This window comes from Bos indicus, chromosome 18 (genome assembly GCF_029378745.1).
Source record: "Bos indicus isolate NIAB-ARS_2022 breed Sahiwal x Tharparkar chromosome 18, NIAB-ARS_B.indTharparkar_mat_pri_1.0, whole genome shotgun sequence".
Taxonomy (NCBI): Eukaryota; Metazoa; Chordata; class Mammalia; order Artiodactyla; family Bovidae; genus Bos; species Bos indicus.
The window spans coordinates 51,321,217-51,335,571 of NC_091777.1; the positions used below are offsets into that span (position 1 = coordinate 51,321,217).

Below are 14,355 nucleotides of genomic sequence, written 5' to 3' on the forward strand. Positions count from 1 at the left end.
CTCACACACCCAGGCTCAACTCACTTCCTTTGTTTTAAATTCTACAATTATTTTGTTGACAATTTTGAAAGCCACTTTCCATTTACAGCTCTTACAAAGTATTGCCTATATCCCCATGTTGTACGCTCCATCCTTGAAGCTGTCTTAGGGCTTCTCAGGTGGCACTAGTGTTCAGGAATCCACCTGCCAATGCAGGACACACAGGAGACACGGGATCGATCCCTGGGTAGGGGAGATCGCCTGCAGAAGGAAATGGCAACCCAATCCCAGTATTCTTGCCTGGAAAATCCCAGGGGCAGAGGAGCCTTGTAGGCTGCAGTCCATGGGGTCGCTAAGAGTCTGACACGACTGAGCGACTTGACTTTCAATTTTCACTTTCATGCATTGGAGAAGGAAATGGCAACCCACTCCAGTGTTCTTGCCTGGAGAATCCCAGGGACAGGGGAGCCTGGTTGGCTGCCATCTATGGGGTCACACAGAGTCAGACACGACTAAAGCGACTTAGCAGCAGCAGCAGCATGACTGGTGTGTTAAATACCATGGGGAGCGTTATCAAATATAAGTCTTCTAGAGTTCTTCTGTGGATGGTTGCTATTAATAGACATGTGTTAAAAATTATGGAATTCCTACAAACCTGGAATGTCCTGATGTTACCAAGTCATAATTCTGGTTATTGTAATCCAGTTTCTAACCCATTACATTGTGCTCATGCGTGTCACCATATCTTTAAGTCACTCACAGATAGTTCTTGTACTCTGATGGTTTTGCAAAAGTGCTTCCTAGAGGGAAGACCATTTTGAGAAGCACTGGTCTCTGATCAATTTCACATTAGGAAATTTAAAATGAAGTGAAAGTTGCTCAGTCGTGTCCGACTCTTTGCGACCCCATGGATTACACTCCGTGGAATTCTCCAGGTCAGAATACTGGAGAGTAGCCACTCCTCCAGGGGAACTTCCCAACCCAGGGGGCTTCCCTTGTGGCTCAGCTGGTAAAGGAAATTTTAAAATCCTAATGTAAAACAGCTGATGATATCCTAAAAGTGTTTAACAAAAAAGATGAGTTACTGAAATAACTTATAAATATAGTTTTCAAGTTGATGGATTCTGTGCGCTGAAATATTATTGGGTTTGATCTGTGATTTCCAGACAAAGCAAAGCCCTTGCCCTCAAGCTACTAATGACTGACAGCAATTGAGTAAATTCCCTCTGTGAGTAAAATGGAAATATGTTTCTTTTCTCTCTTCTTTGCTCCTCCAGAAATCAGTGATTCTTACCTTCTGAGCAGCCTTATAAGGTAAATAAGAAAGACAGTCTCCTGACATATGAGCAGAAATCTTCATATTTTGCTCGAGTGCACTGGGGCTGGGGGGACCCCCTGTAGTGTCTACAAGCAGCACAGGACACGGGGGTTTACGCCGCAGCCACTGGGGACAGGGACACTGACGGCAGCCGAGGGGAGGAGTTAGGAAGAGAAACCAGTGTCCAAATACTACATGCTGCAGGGCTTGTGGAGAACAGGTGGTGGGGATGTAAACTGGTGCAGCCACTTGGAAGCAATATGAAGGTTCCTCAAAAAATCTAAAAATATAGTTGCCATATATCTTGCAATCCTAATTCTGGGCATGTACTGAGACATATGTGTAATTCAAAACGATAGATGGACCCCAGTGTTCAAACTAGCCAAGACTACTGACAATAGCCAAGACATGGAAACTACTAAATGTCCATCAACAGATGCACGGATACAGAAGATGTGGTATATGTACATACATATATATACATTATACGTACATAATGGAGTATCACTCGGCCATTCAAAATAATGAAATAATGTCATTTGCAGCAACATGGACGGCCCTAGGGTTTATCATACTGAGTGAGTTAAATCAGAAAGAGAAGGACAAATACCATATATCACTTGTACGTGGAATCTAAAATAAGACATAAACAAACTTGTCCTTGAAGCAAAAACAGACTCACAGACATAGAGAACAACTTCTGGTTGCCAAGGGGAAGGTGGTTGGGAGAGGGAACGATTGCAAGTTTGGGACTGGCAGATGGAAGCTGCTAGATACAGGGTGAGTAAACACCAAGGTCCTACAGTATAGCACTCATTACCCTGTGATGAACCATAATGAAAAAATATGAAAAAGACTAGATAGATATGTAAATAAATCACTTTGCAGTGTAGCAGAAATCAAACACAACACTGTAAATCAACTATACTTTAAATTAATAAACAGGATGGCAATCTGCTCCCACTGTCAGAAGTTCCGCAGAAGAGGATAAAAGGAAAACGGCTCTGAACTGACACCTGTTTAGTACCGTGTCCCCCTGGGTCCACTCTGCACAGGATCATTCTCAGTTACCAGGTGCTAAGGGCCGCCAACGGCAATAGTGCTAGAGGGAGAGGCCCACTGCATGTCAATCTTTCCCCCGACTTTTTAAATTGTTAGTCTTCATTCATTTTTCTCTCTTTTATTTTTTAATTATGAAAGTATGCAAACACATTTACAGGAGACTTGAAAAATAGAGAACAAGGCTACATGTATTTCCACTCTATATTGTAATTATATTTTGAATAGATAACTTAAGGTTTGTAATTGGAGTTTCAATATCAAACTCTCAAAAATGTATAGAACAAATATTCAGAGAGGTAGAGGATAGAGTAGACCTGAAAAGCACAAGGAACCAATTCAACATAATTAAGACTTACATAATTTTCACACAACAGTAGGATACAAATTCTCTTCAAGTTCCCATAAACTAGGAGACACTGGAACACATCCAGGGACATAAAACAAGGTACAAAAATGTCATGGTCTAAAGGTATTAAAATCATACACAGTCTATTCTCTTATCACTGTTGAATTAGTCAGAACTCAGTATCAAAAGATGTTTTAAAATAAGCAATACATTTTCAAGTGCAATGTGACATACACTATGGACTTTGACTTATACACTGAATCCTCCCCGAAGTTTTATGATTAGTCATCATGCTGGCAAACAAGTGGGCGTGAACTAACCTCTTCCCTCAAGTGGCGCCCTGTTCCTGTCACACACTCACTGGCCAGTGACTTCATCCCGTGACTTCTGTCAGAGAAAACAAATTCTGGACGGGGACCGAAAGGAGCAGACGCACTTGCAGTTTTCCTCATGGCTTTACTTATTTCACTGAAGGAGCACAAGACCATGGAACTTCTAGCGGCTATGGTTGCTGAATTCCTCACAGAGAAGGTAAGGAAATTCATAAATAATAAAGTAATGATACATGGAACGGAGCAAGTCCTAAAAGCCTTAAACTGGTTGGTTGCATACCTGATTAAAAGGATATTGATATTTGTACTACAGAAGATAACATTCGGGACATACAACCAGTTATACCTGAATTGTTTAAAAAATAAGCTCATGTACGTCTTTAAAAGCTTAAAACATCAACCAGCAAAAGTGACTGATTTAATTTCTATTTATATATCCGTTCGCTATCTATACTATCTTCAGAAAATCTTAAAGGACGTCATATACTATTGTATAAGAACAGGCATCATTGTGGGAAGTTTAAAACAGAGATTTAAGTTTCCTTGCTAATTATAAATACCAGTTGCACCTGCCTAACGAAGAGTGATTAGAAACTGAAGAAATGTCACTAACGTTATGATAACGAGTTTGGAAAAACACATCGGATTTGAATTAATATATTGGCTCCTAAATTGCCAATTCCGCAAACACTGGGAGAAAATTGGAAAGCAAACTTTGGCTGTTACCGTCTACATACCAACTCTGCCTTTCGGACAATAAATACACCTGACCCTGGAGAAATAAAACGGTAACTGTGGTCTCCTGCCTGCTCGTGTGCTGACTTTCTTCTCCTGCTGGGGTGAGGGTCCCGCAGGCGGGCGCAGAGCAGGGGAAGGGCCGCGTCTGGAGGAGCGAGGAGGCAGGAGGGCCGAGGGCAGAAGAGGTTTCCAAGGGAAAACTCCGGAGGGGAGCCCTGAGGAGAGGTCGGCGTGGGGAGCAGGGCAGCGCTGGGCGCGGAGCTGGGAGGCCGGTTCCCGACCTGAGGGAACCTGAGGACCGGAGGAGCCCTGGGGACCTTGAGAGGAGTCGGGGGGCACAGGGCCCGGGCGCCGGTCTTGAAGGGACAGAACAGGGGGAGAACAGGGGGAAGGAGAAGCTGCGCCACCGAGGCGCCCTCGGAGTGGAAGGACCGCCCCGAAGGGGAAGCGTGCGTACGGTGTGGACTCACAAGCGCTGAGCTCCCCAAGGCGGCCCAGGAGGCTGGCGGCCCGGGAGGCTCGCGGATCCAGCAGCCCGGGGGTGACTCAGGCCTCATTTAGCCTCAAGAACTGAGGCTTCGCTGGTAGTCTGGTGGCTAAGACTCCACCAGTGAAATTCATGGGCTGAAGGTAGGATCCAGGTCGGGGAACAAAGATCCCTCATGCCTTCTGGTGAGGTTGGGAGAAAATCTAGCCCAGTACACAGAGGCCCAGTTTTGGCAAGGAGATCTGGAGAGAAGCCAGGAGCAATTGGAAGAACAGGGTCCTGGGGGCAGGAGGGCTGAGGGACCTGAGTCCCAGCGGGGTGGAAGGCTGCGAGGTGCCAAACCGGACGTTCCGGAGGGGAGCCCTGAGGAGGAGGCGTCCTGTGGGCAGCAGGGGCGGCGCCCGCGCAGACGGGCTCCTGATCTCAGCGGAGGGGCCAGAGGAACCCGGGCGGCCCCGGGGCACAGGCCCCGGGCCCCAGTCCTCAAGGGACAGAATAGGGTCAGAACAGAGGGAAGGAGGAGTCCCCGGAGTGTAAGGACCGCCCCGGAGGGGAAGCGTGTGGACGACGACGGTGTGGACTCCAAGAAGCTCCGTGCTTCCCAAGGCGGGGCCCAGGAGGCTGGCGGTTCCAACGGTGCCGGATGCACCTGAGGCCTCTATTTGCCTCAAGGAGGGAAACTGGGAATGCAGCCCCGCCCCTCCCCCATCAGAGTTATTCCTCACTATGACGTTCCCCTCCCATCCTTCAGGGCAGTGCCCCTCTCCTCACCCCCTGCCCCCTAAACTCATCCCCCATCCCCGGCTTTTCTAGATTCTTCTGGGCTCTGCACACTCCTAGGCCTGCCCCATCCTTGATTCTCTCCCCCTCCCTCTCTCCAGTTGCTAGATTCTTCAGGCCCTGCTCACCACAGTCTGACTCGTCCTCCATTTCCTCCCCTACCCAATCTCGTGTTCTAGATTCTTCTGTCCTCGATCCCCTCCCCTTCCTCGGCTCTGGCTCCATTTCAGCCTCCGCTAGGGTCTGAGTCGGTTTCATCTACTCACGGGTCTCAGCGTCTGGCGAACTCTGTGGAAGGACGTTTGGCGCCCCCGGGTGACCACTCCCTCTCCTGCAGGTCTTCCTCCCCACCCAGACACCCCCACTCCGCATTGGCTTTCCTACAGAGCTTCTCCAGATGCTGCAGCCCCCACCCAGACCCCCTCTAAGAGAAATCCTGCCCTTCTCAGCCTGGTCCCAGCGGAGCCTGGAAAGCCTGCCCTCTGTCCCACACTCTAGACCCCACCCCAAGACCTCTCACCATTGGCCTCCCTCACTTCCCCTGGGCTCGAGTCCAGCGACCCTTTACTCACACACCCAGGCTCAACTCACTTTCTTTGTTTTAAATTCTACAATTATTTTGTTGACAATTTTGAAAGGCACTTTCCACTTACAGCTCTTACAAAGTATTGCCTATATTCCCATGTTGTACGCTCCATCCTTGAAGCTGTCTTAGGGCTTCTCAGGTGGCACTAGTGTTCAGGAATCCGCCTGCCAATGCAGGACACACAGGAGACACAGGATCGATCCCTGAGTAGGGGAGATCGCCTGCAGAAGGAAATGGCAACCCAATGCCACTATTCCTGCCTGGAAAACTCCATGGACAGGGGAGCCTGTCTTCCTCCCAGCAGCTGGTACCTCCACCTCCCCATATTTAAGCTCCTGCCCTCCCACTAGAAACCACTAGTTCAAAATATCTCTCTTGTGCTTTTTTTGTTATATCCACTCCTGGCCAGGAAAGTTGTGTATATAACAATTTTGTTTTGTTATATCCACTACAAGAAAACAGTATAAAAGTATAAAAACTTCTTTCTTATATCCATTTCATATACAGTCAAGAAAGTACTGTATATAGCAATAAAGTGTTAATTTGTGCCACTTTGTTGGATACTGTGCTGTATCCAACAGCGCAGTAAGGAGTAGCCAAAACACAGCCTCTAGGAGATGGAGACTTCCCATATGTCTGTCAGAGCAAGTAAATTCAGGACCTAGACTAAAAGCAACAGAAATGCTCACTTTTTTGGCATGGAGACACTGATTCATTTAGCCAAGAACAAGGTCAAAGAATCTCTTGAAAATATAGTTGCTGACCTTCTCACAGAGATGTTATGGACCTTTGTAGAAGATAAATTACAAGTCTATGAATTAGGGCCGGCCCAGAGGCCCTTCAGTGAGTGGCTTAAACACCTAGTCCAGTGGTTGCTGCTATCTGTCCTACACAAGATAGCTTTGGTGACATGGAAACAGTTAGGCATGAGTTGCTTAAGCAGTAAGATCATATATGTCTTTAAGAAGTTTGGTCACCAACCAGCTGAAGTCATCATGGTTTAATTTCTATTTATGTATCAGTTCAGTATCTACGCTATCTTTGTGAAGTCTTAACAAGACAGCATGGAGAAGGAAATGGCAACCCACTGCAGTATTCTTGCCTGGAGAATCCCAGGGACAGACGAGCCTGTTGGGCTGCCGTCTCTGGGGTCACACAGAGTCGGACACGACTGATGTGACTTAGCAGCAGCAGCAGCGACAAGACAGCATCGTGCATTATTGGGTAAAAGGACTCATCATTGTGGGATGTTTACGGCTAAGATTTCAGTTTCCTTCTGATTTATACATCCCAACTCTGCCTGCCTAACCAACAAGACTGATTTGAACCTGGGGAAACATCCCTAAGATTATGATAATAGTATTCAGAAGACACAGATTACCAGCTTGCCTTCCTTTATTGCTTCCTCAACAGCAGTTTGCTCTAACACTTGACAAAAATTTAGAAACAGAATTTTTGCTGTTACCAGCAACACACCACCTCTACCCTCCTGACAACGGATGACCTGTGTGCCTTTTCAGTTGCTGTTTGTGACTCTTTGGACTGTAGTCCACCAGGCTCCTATGTTCATGGGGTTTCCCAAGCAAGAATACTGCAGTGGGGTGCCATTTCCTATTCCAGGGGATCTAATGGACCCAGAGATCAGATGCATGTTCCCTGCATGTCCTGCATTGCAGGCATATTCTTTATCACTGAGCCCCATAACAGTGTATGCTGTACCCCAACAGGCTCTGCCGTCCCTGGGATTCTCCAGACAAGAACACTGGAGTGGGTTGCCATTTCCTTCTCTAATACATGAAAGTGAAACGTGAAAGTGAAGTCGCTCAGTCGTGTCCGACTCTTAGCCACCCCATGGACTGCAGCCCACCAGGCTCCTCCGTCCACGGGATTTTCCAGGCCAGAGTACTGGAGTGGAGTGCCATTGTCTTCTGTATAGACTTCACTCTAAGGATATAAAGGATATCTGAACTCTCATGTGGTCTCCTGCCCGGTTCTGTGCTGACTTCTTTCTCCTGGAGGGCTGAGACTCCAGCCAGGGGCAGACCAGGGAAGGGACAGATTGTAACCAAGCAGGAGCCTCTGAGGCTTTCCCGGAATAAATCCCCAGCCAAGTCCTCTGCCTGCCTTTTGTCTGTAAAGAAAACTTTCACCAAAGAATAAATGTAGAGACTTAACTCCTGGTCTAGTGGTTAAGACTCCACCAGTCAAATTCAGGGGCTGAAGGTTGAATACTTGGTTGGGGTACGAATATCCACATGCCTTGCAGCGAGATTAGAAAAAAAAAAAAAAAAAAAAGAATAAATTTAACCAGAGAAATGAGAAAATGTTTAAAGGAAAACAGTCACATAAGACTGATGAAAAAATGAGATCTAGTCTTAGCTGAATATATGTATGACTCAGCGTGTGTCTTTGTCTTTAGATAAAATTCCTGAGATTCATTTCTAAATGAGGTCCATTTAATTGACTTAAAGAAAAGTAAGCCCTTACAAATAAAGTATTTCTAAGGTTCACATAATCTGGGAAATGTTCAATATTAAGTCCGTATCTGGTACTGACCTCAGGTTAGGTTGTTCTTTAACTGTGTGTGAATTAATGCAGACATGAGTCACCAACATTGTCATCCACTTTCATTGCACCTAGTTCCACTGCCAGTCAAAAAGTCCTATCTGTTGCCAACTTTGACTGCAAGAAAATTAACCATGATGATACTGTCATAGATAATAAGAGATAAACGGTAGAGAAGTTTTTAGGTAAACTCTTTAAAAGAATTATAGTTTGTGTTTCCGGATTTGGGGGAATTTAGAACTTTGGGGTTTTGCTAAATTCAGTCAAATGATGAGAATGCATTGAAGACTGAAATCAATTTTAGATTAAATACTGAAACATTGACTATTGAACAAGTCAATGTTTATTTATCTTTACCTTCTTATAAATAAAAACACTAAATGTGTTTATTAAACACACATCTTCACCACCTAAAGAAAAATTCTGCTATGAAATATGTATGTCATATACTTTATGAAATCTAATATTCGTAAAAAGAAATACAATTCAATTGCTTGTTTCTTGGTTTTAAGTTTTAAGGGATTTAAAAAATGCAATGTATTTACACTTACTAAAAATGGTACGAGAATGGAATGCAAGTAGGATATATGCTTGTTGTCAAAAGAAGATATAGAAAATAACAGTAGTTTTTCTTGAAATCTAACAAGAGGATAATTTTGCTGATTTGGATAGGGAAAAGCAAGAGACACGTCATATGGATACAAAAAATGAGAAACGTTTTTAAAAAAAGGAGGATTGATTAAGGTTAAATTAAATTTAATTAGGTAAAGAACTTTCTTTTTAATAGTAAGCTGGTACAAGACTGGAATTTGGTTTTCTCTCTCTAGTAACAGAACAAACTTTTCCTGGAATAATGAGCTGCCTTGGAGAACAGATGGTAAGTCTCTTTCTCTAACTAACTTGGAGTGTTCGAGAGGAAGTGGGAGGCAGCTCAGAGGCAAATATTAGATTAACTAGCATGACTGGTCGGAGAAGGCGATGGCACCCCACTCCAGTACTCTTGCCTGGAAAATCCCATGGGCAAGGAGCCTTTGTAGGCTGCAGTCCATGGGGTCGCTAAGAGTCGGACACGACTGAGCGACTTGACTTTCACTTTTCACTTTCACGCATTGGAGAAGGAAATGGCAACCCACTCCAGTGTTCTTGCCTGGAGAATCCCAGGGACAGGGGAGCCTCGTTGGCTGCCATCTATGGGGTCACACAGAGTCAGACACGACTAAAGCGACTTAGCAGCAGCAGCAGCATGACTGGTGTGTTAAATACCATGGGGAGCGTTATCAAATATAAGTCTTCTAGAGTTCTTCTGTGGATGGTTGCTATTAATAGACATGTGTTAAAAATTATGGAATTCCTACAAACCTGGAATGTCCTGATGTTACCAAGTCATAATTCTGGTTATTGTAATCCAGTTTCTAACCCATTACATTGTGCTCATGCGTGTCACCATATCTTTAAGTCACTCACAGATAGTTCTTGTACTCTGATGGTTTTGCAAAAGTGCTTCCTAGAGGGAAGACCATTTTGAGAAGCACTGGTCTCTGATCAATTTCACATTAGGAAATTTAAAATGAAGTGAAAGTTGCTCAGTCGTGTCCGACTCTTTGCGACCCCATGGATTACACTCCGTGGAATTCTCCAGGTCAGAATACTGGAGAGTAGCCACTCCTTCTCCAGGGGAACTTCCCAACACAGGGGGCTTCCCTTGTGGCTCAGCTGGTAAAGGAAATTTTAAAATCCTAATGTAAAACAGCTGATGATATCCTAAAAGTGTTTAACAAAAAAGATGAGTTACTGAAATAACTTATAAATATAGTTTTCAAGTTGATGGATTCTGTGCGCTGAAATATTATTGGGTTTGATCTGTGATTTCCAGACAAAGCAAAGCCCTTGCCCTCAAGCTACTAATGACTGACAGCAATTGAGTAAATTCCCTCTGTGAGTAAAATGGAAATATGTTTCTTTTCTCTCTTCTTTGCTCCTCCAGAAATCAGTGATTCTTACCTTCTGAGCAGCCTTATAAGGTAAATAAGAAAGACAGTCTCCTGACATATGAGCAGAAATCTTCATATTTTGCTCGAGTGCACTGGGGCTGGGGGGACCCCCTGTAGTGTCTACAAGCAGCACAGGACGCGGGGGTTTACGCCGCAGCCACTGGGGACAGGGACACTGACGGCAGCCGAGGGGAGGAGTTAGGAAGAGAAACCAGTGTCCAAATACTACATGCTGCAGGGCTTGTGGAGAACAGGTGGTGGGGATGTAAACTGGTGCAGCCACTTGGAAGCAATATGAAGGTTCCTCAAAAAATCTAAAAATATAGTTGCCATATATCTTGCAATCCTAATTCTGGGCATGTACTGAGACATATGTGTAATTCAAAACGATAGATGGACCCCAGTGTTCAAACTAGCCAAGACTACTGACAATAGCCAAGACATGGAAACTACTAAATGTCCATCAACAGATGCACGGATACAGAAGATGTGGTATATGTACATACATATATATACATTATACGTACATAATGGAGTATCACTCGGCCATTCAAAGTAATGAAATAATGTGATTTGCAGCAACATGGACAGCCCTAGGGTTTATCATACTGAGTGAGTTAAATCAGAAAGAGAAAGACAAATACCATATATCACTTGTACGTGGAATCTAAAATAAGACATAAACAAACTTGTCTTTGAAGCAAAAACAGACTCACAGACATAGAGAACAACTTCTGGTTGCCAAGGGGAAGGTGGTTGGGAGAGGCAAGGATTGCAAGTTTGGGACTGGCAGATGGAAGCTGCTAGATACAGGGTGAGTAAACACCAAGGTCCTACAGTATAGCACTCATTACCCTGTGATGAACCATAATGAAAAAATATGAAAAAGACTAGATAGATATGTAAATAAATCACTTTGCAGTGTAGCAGAAATCAAACACAACACTGTAAATCAACTATACTTTAAATTAATAAACAGGATGGCAATCTGCTCCCACTGTCAGAAGTTCCGCAGAAGAGGGTAAAAGGAAAACGGCTCTGAACTGACACCTGTTTAGTACCGTGTCCCCCTGGGTCCACTCTGCACAGGATCATTCTCAGTTACCAGGTGCTAAGGGCCGCCAACGGCAATAGTGCTAGAGGGAGAGGCCCACTGCATGTCAATCTTTCCCCCGACTTTTTAAATTGTTAGTCTTCATTCATTTTTCTCTCTTTTATTTTTTAATTATGAAAGTATGCGAACACATTTACAGGAGACTTGAAAAATAGAGAACAAGGCTACATGTATTTCCACTCTATATTGTAATTATATTTTGAATAGATAACTTAAGGTTTGTAATTGGAGTTTCAATATCAAACTCTCAAAAATGTATAGAACAAATATTCAGAGAGGTAGAGGATAGAGTAGACCTGAAAAGCACAAGGAACCAATTCAACATAATTAAGACTTACATAATTTTCACACAACAGTAGGATACAAATTCTCTTCAAGTTCCCATAAACTAGGAGACACTGGAACACATCCAGGGACATAAAACAAGGTACAAAAATGTCATGGTCTAAAGGTATTAAAATCATACACAGTCTATTCTCTTAACACTGTTGAATTAGTCAGAACTCAGTATCAAAAGATGTTTTAAAATAAGCAATACATTTTCAAGTGCAATGTGACATACACTATGGACTTTGACTTATACACTGAATCCTCCCCGAAGTTTTATGATTAGTCATCATGCTGGCAAACAAATGGGCGTGAACTAACCTCTTCCCTCAAGTGGCGCCCTGTTCCTGTCAACACTCACTGGCCAGTGACTTCATCCCGTGACTTCTGTCAGAGAAAACAAATTCTGGACGGGGACTGAAAGGAGCAGACGCACTTGCAGTTTTCCTCATGGCTTTACTTATTTCACTGAAGGAGCACAAGACCATGGAACTTCTAGCGGCTATGGTTGCTGAATTCCTCACAGAGAAGGTAAGGAAATTCATAAATAATAAAGTAATGATACATGGAACGGAGCAAGTCCTAAAAGCCTTAAACTGGTTGGTTGCATACCTGATTAAAAGGATATTGATATTTGTACTACAGACGATAACATCTGGGACATACAACCAGTTATACCTGAATTGTTTAAAAAATAAGCTCATTGTGAAATTATTTGTTCTAGCTCTGTGAAGAATACCATTGGTAGCTTGATAGGGATTGCATTGAATCTATAAATTGCTTTGGGTAGTATACTCATTTTCACTATATTGATTCTTCCAATCCATGAACATGGTATATTCCTCCATCTATTAGTGTCCTCTTTGATTTCTTTCACCAGTGTTTTATAGTTTTCTATATCTAGGTCTTTAGTTTCTTTAGGTAGATATATTCCTAAGTATTTTATTCTTTCTGTTGCAATGGTGAATGGAATTGTTTCCTTAATTTCTCTGTTTTCTCATTATTAGTGTATAGGAATGCAAGGGATTTCTGTGTGTTGATTTTATATCCTGCAACTTTACTATAATCATTGGTTAGTTCTAGTAATTTTCTGGTGGAGTCTTTAGGGTTTTCTCTGTAGAGGATCATGTCATCTGCAAACAGTGAGAGTTTTACTTCTTCTTTTCCAATTTGGATTCCTTTTATTTCTTTTTCTGCTCTGATTGCTGTGGCCAAAACTTCCAAAACTATGTTGAATAGTAATGGTGAAAGTGGGCACCCTTGTCTTGTTCCTGACTTTAGAGGAAATGCTTTCAATTTTTCACCATTGAGGATAATGTTTGCTGTGGGTTTGTCATATATAGCTTTTATTATGTTGAGGTATGTTCCTTCTATTCTTGCTTTCTGGAGAGCTCTTATCATAAATGAATGTTGAATTTTGTCAAAGGCTTTCTCTGCATCTGTTGAGATAATCACATGGTTTTTATTTTTCAATTTGTTAATGTGGTGTATTACATTGATTGATTTGCGGATATTGAAGAATCCTTGCATCCCTGGGATAAAGCCCACTTGGTCATGGTGTATGATCTTTTTAATGTGTTGTTGGATTCTGATTGCTAGAATTTTGTTAAGGATTTTTGCATCTATGTTCATCAGTGATATTGGCCTGTAGTTTTCTTTTTTGTGGGATCTTTGTCAGGTTTTGGTATTAGGGTGATGGTGGTCTCATAGAATGAGTTTGGAAGTTTACCTTCCTCTGCAATTTTCTGGAAGAGTTTGAGCAGGATAGGTGTTAGCTCTTCTCTAAATTTTTGGTAGAATTCAGCTGTGAAGCCGTCTGGACCTGGGCTTTTGTTTGCTGGAAGATTTTTGATTACAGTTTCAATTTCCGTGCTTGTGATGGGTCTGTTAAGATTTTCTATTTCTTCCTGGTCCAGTTTTGGAAAGTTGTACTTTTCTAAGAATTTGTCCATTTCTTCCACGTTGTCCATTTTATTGGCATATAATTGTCGATAGTAGTCTCTTATGATCCTTTGTATTTCTGTGTTGTCTGTTGTGATCTCTCCACTTTCATTTCTAATTTTATTGATTTGATTTTTCTCCCTTTGTTTCTTGATGAGTCTGGCTAATGGTTTGTCAATTTTATTTATCCTTTCAAAGAACCAGCTTTTGGCTTTGTTGATTTTTGCTATGGTCTCTTTTGTTTCTTTTGCATTTATTTCTGCCCTAATTTTTAAGATTTCTTTCCTTCTACTAACCCTGGGGTTCTTCATTTCTTCCTTTTCTAGTTGCTTTAGGTGTAGGGTTAGGTTATTTATTTGACTTTTTTCTTGTTTCTTGAGGTATGCCTGTATTGCTATGAACTTTCCCCTTAGGACTGCTTTTAAAGTGTCCCACAGGTTTTGGGTTGTTGTGTTTTCATTTTCATTAGTTTCTATGCAAATCTTGATTTCTTTTTTGATTTCTTCTGTGATTTGTTGGATATTCAGCAGCGTGTTGTTCAGCCTCCATATGTTGGAATTTTTAATAGTTTTTCTCCTGTAATTGAGATCTAATCTTACTGCATTGTGGTCAGAAAAGATGCTTGGAATGATTTCTATTTTTTTGAATTTACCAAGGCTAGATTTATGGCCCAGGATGTGATCTATCCTGGAGAAGGTTCCATGTGCGCTTGAGAAAAAGGTGAAATTCATTGTTTTGGGATGAAATGTCCTATAGATATCAATTAGGTCTAACTGGTCTATTGTATTG

At 42.7% G+C, this 14,355-nt stretch overlaps 1 long non-coding RNA gene across 11 annotated transcripts in view; it reads left to right on the forward strand.

The window, feature by feature from the left end:
- Positions 1–352: 352 nt before the first annotated feature.
- The window catches only part of LOC139177126 (uncharacterized), a 33,288-nt gene continuing 19,285 nt past the window's right edge, over positions 353–14,355 (forward strand). For 5 of the 11 annotated variants that reach the window (XR_011561597.1, XR_011561595.1, XR_011561600.1 and 2 more), the window contains exons 1-2: positions 353–4,405; positions 9,021–12,156. This is a non-coding gene — a long non-coding RNA (uncharacterized lncRNA). Of the gene's footprint in view, positions 4,406–9,020; position 14,355 lie in introns of those variants that run through there. The other 6 variants (XR_011561593.1, XR_011561594.1, XR_011561599.1 and 3 more) reach the window with 6 other exon arrangements.